The following is a 4,094-nucleotide window of genomic DNA, read 5'->3' as shown; positions in this document are numbered from 1 at the left end:
CCTAAGTTCAAAAACAACCTTCACCAAATGGAAACCTTTCTCTCAAAACTTCATCTGGATGTAGATGAGGATTCAAAAGGATTTCAACACTATGTGCGAGACCGAATTGCAAAAGGAATGCAGTTATGTGTTGCATCTATGGGCATTGCAAATCACCAGATTCAAAATCTTTTCTTTAGCCAATGAAGCAATTAGACAACCAAAAATAATCATGAAGGAGATGATTAGCACTGTGAGGGAGATCTCACCTCAACCTCGCGGCTCCGTAGTTGCTGCACATACTCCTTAGCCCTCAAGGCCTCCATTTCCTAGCGCTCGATATCAGCAAGCGCCTCACTCGCCCGGTCCACTTTGGCGGAGGCCTTCTCCAGCCCGTCCACAAGCGCTTTGTTCTCCTCCCTCTGCAGCAATTTCTCCACCATGCCGGATACTATCTCGTCCGGCCTCGATCCAGTTCCCTTTGGGTCAGCGCTGCATAGACACCGCAAAGAGCGAGAGCGGGAGATGAAGCAAGAATGGAAGATTACAGGATCCGAGCTAGTCTTTGACTTGCAGAGCCGAAAATGAAAAGGGTCACCATAAATCAGTAGGCTCTGACCGAGAAGCCAGAAGGGCACGGAGTGGAGCGGTGGAGCGTGGGTGGCGGAAGCGACGACATTATAATCCGTAGCGGAGCTGCTCCGGGAGAAATAGGGTTATGTTTATCAATTTAATGAAGAAGAAAGAGATGCAGGAGAAGGCTGGAGTACCATGTGAGGGTATTTGTCTTCGTCTACGACTTTGATGTTCTCAAGCTTGATGTTGAGGTATTGGTCGACGGAGTGGAGGGTTCCTCTGGTGGTGAGATCGTTCTTCAGCTCCACCGTCACTTCTTTACCTACCAACTCCTTGAAGTACGAGAAGAAGAGCTGCAACAAAACTAAAACCAAATCGAGATAAGGAGAGAAAAAAACTTCAACTACAGGGAGTCGAGGATGACAGAGAACGCTGTAGTCGAAAGTAAAGGTACCATCTTTGTGGCAAAGATCGAGAGGGAGAGAGGAAAGAGGGCAGCGGTGAGGTTCCTGCAAACTTAGAATTTAGAAATAAAAGGCACGATTTGATCGTCTTCATCGGATCAGTGGAACTTAGTATCACCTTTCCCCCTAGTCGTCTTCATCTTGCCTCCCTCCGCCGCTACTACTCTGAAACCCAAGAAAACAAGACCAACTCGTCACCTCTCCTTTCTCGAAATGAGAAGAAGGGTTCCTCTTCTTACCCAAAGGGAGGAGGTGGAGGAGATGCGTCGTGAGTCAATCCTGATCGGGAGAGGAAGAGGCGTCGATCTAAGAAGGGGAAGAGGGAGATGAAGCCGAGAGAGAAGGTTGGACGGCCTGCGGCAAGGAGGAAAGTGGTGGTGGCGTCGCGACGGTATACGGTGCACGGCGCGATATAGGTTTAGGTTTGGAGGGAAGAGTGAAGTGTTGTAAATTTCGGCTAAGTATTGGTGGGAAAATTAAATTATTTTATTTTATCATAGACACCGGATTTTAAAAACAGCTGTTAAAATCGGTGTCTATTAACGAAAAAATGTGCTCATAAACATCGGCTTAAAAATCGATGTCTATGAACGAAAATCTGTGCTTATAGACATCGATTTTTGAAAAAACCGGTGTAAAATACTCAAAGACATCGGTTTTTGCTTAAAACCGCTGGTGTTCCACCGATGTCTATGAGGGCTTTTCTTGTAGTGTGAAAATTATCCTTGTGGCTACATTCGGCCTGGTTACTGTTGGTTGCTACTCGGAATACCATTCTAGTTCCCCTGTACAAAAATTTATACAAGCATAGAACTATCCAAGCTACCCATGTGCTCTACTGAAGTTAAATTTGGATTGCAAACGATGCATAACATTATTAATCCAAATTGTCCTACAGAAGTTAAACTTGGATTGGAAACGATACTTAACATTTTTACTCCAAGTTTAACCGATGTGTTCTTCATAAGTTAAACCATATTACAGAAGTTAATTAAATATCTATTTCAAAGATCGGCTTCCAGGTTAAATATGGCGAGGCACTAGGCCTTCTTGGGTATGGGATCATCCACCAGTTCCTAGACAAAGTCTTTCAAAGAAATCGGATATTTAACTTCTTACAGTAAACTAGGTTTAACTGCAGAGACCTCAATAGAAGCATAATATCGAAACATGAAATCAAAAAATAAAATCGATAACAAAATGATAACCTAAAATTGATAGCCTCTTGTGTTTGGTTTTCAAGATCTATACAAAAGGATGAACTAGTTTTGATGCGGAAATAAATAACTAGTTATACTTTTTTGTAGCTTATAGACCTCTTGATCTTCTGTTATATTCCTCTCCTTCTCTTGGACGTCATGTGGGCGACGATCTACCAAGATGAAATCCACCCAAGCCTTCCTTTGCTTCCTTAACTTTCGGCTACCAACAACCTCCAAGGGATGCTTCCTTTCTCTTCTTCTTCTTCTTCTCCAAGCAACCGGCCACCAAGATGAAAGCCCTTCTTCAAGTGTCGTCGGCCTCAAGGTAAGAAAACAAGAGGAGAAGAGAAAAGGATGAGGGCTGGCCACCAATGGATTGGAAGAGATGAATAGAAGATGTTATCTCATGAGGCACATCCTCCCTCTCTTTTATAATCCTTGGTCTTGGCAAAAAAGGAAAGTTTTAAACATAATTAAAACTTCCTTATTTTCCTTACCAATGAATAAAAAGGAAAATTTTAAAACAAAAAAATTAAAACTTCCTTTTAATGGTTATCATGGCCGACCCTACCCAAGTGCTCCAAACAATGAAAGTTTTAAACATAAAATTAAAACTTCCTTATTTATCTCTGGTAAAAAATTTTAATAAAAAATTTCTCTTTTAAATCCCTTGTTGGTTATAAAAGGAAAATTTTATAAATTAAAATCCTTCTTTTAAAAAAATATGTGGATGATTACAAAAAAAGGAAAGTTTTATCAAAAATTAAAATCTTTCTTTTAAACATTATAGATAACTACAAATAAGGAAAGATTTCAAACCTCCCTCTTAATCCTTTGTAGAAATCTATAAAAGGAAAGATTTTAAAATTTAAAAACTCTCTTTTAAAACCAGGACTTCCATAAAAGGAAAGATTTTAAAATTTAAAATACCCTTTTAATTTTATGTGGCCAGCCACCTAGCTTGGGCTCCAAGCTTGGTCGGCCACAACTTAGCTCCATTTTTTGGCTTGGCCAGCCCTAGCTTGGGCTCCAAGCTTGGCTTGGTCGGCCAATCAAGATGGATAAGAAGCTGGGCTTTAGGTGAATATAAGGCTTTATAAATAAGAGGCTACAACAGGGACCGAGAGGAGGAATTGGTTTTGGTCTCCCGATGAGCTTGAGCTTCCCGTGTTCGTCCTAAACACCCAACTCAAGTTCATTAATAATAACTCATACCACTAAAGAGTTATTATTGCACTACCTTACCAATCCCATATTACAATATGGACTCCTTCTTATCATGAGTGTGTTAGTCTCCCTGTGTCTAAGATATCGAATGTCCACAAATTAAATGAGTTACTAACAACTCACTTAATTAATATTTAGCTCTAAGAGTAGTACCACTCAACCTTATTGTCATGTCGGACTAAGTCCACCTGTAGGGTTTACATGACAATCCTTATGAGCTCCTCAAGGGGACATCACCAACTTAGATCACTAGGACACAATTTCATTCTATAATCAACAACACACCATATAAATAATATCATTTCCCAACTTATCGGGCCTATTAATTTAACGAACTAAATCTCACCCTTTGATAAATTAAAGAAATAAATATTAAGTATACGTGCTTGTTATTATATCATGACTAAGAATACGTACTTCCATAATAACAAAGGTCCTGTTCTTTTTTACAGTCAGTATAAAAAGAACAACCTCAAATGGTCCTGCTCAATACACTCAGAGTGTACTAGTGTAATTTTATAGTCAAGATAAACTAATACCAAATTACACTACAATCATTCCAATGATTTGTCCCATTCCATCTAATTTGTGAGCAACTATTTATAATTTATAAGGAACTGATAACATAATCTTCTGTGTGACACCA

Source organism: Zingiber officinale, chromosome 2B, assembly GCF_018446385.1.
Source record: "Zingiber officinale cultivar Zhangliang chromosome 2B, Zo_v1.1, whole genome shotgun sequence".
Classification (NCBI taxonomy): Eukaryota; Viridiplantae; Streptophyta; class Magnoliopsida; order Zingiberales; family Zingiberaceae; genus Zingiber; species Zingiber officinale.
The sequence above is the reverse complement of the archived record's forward strand: the minus strand, read 5'-3'. Positions refer to the sequence as shown.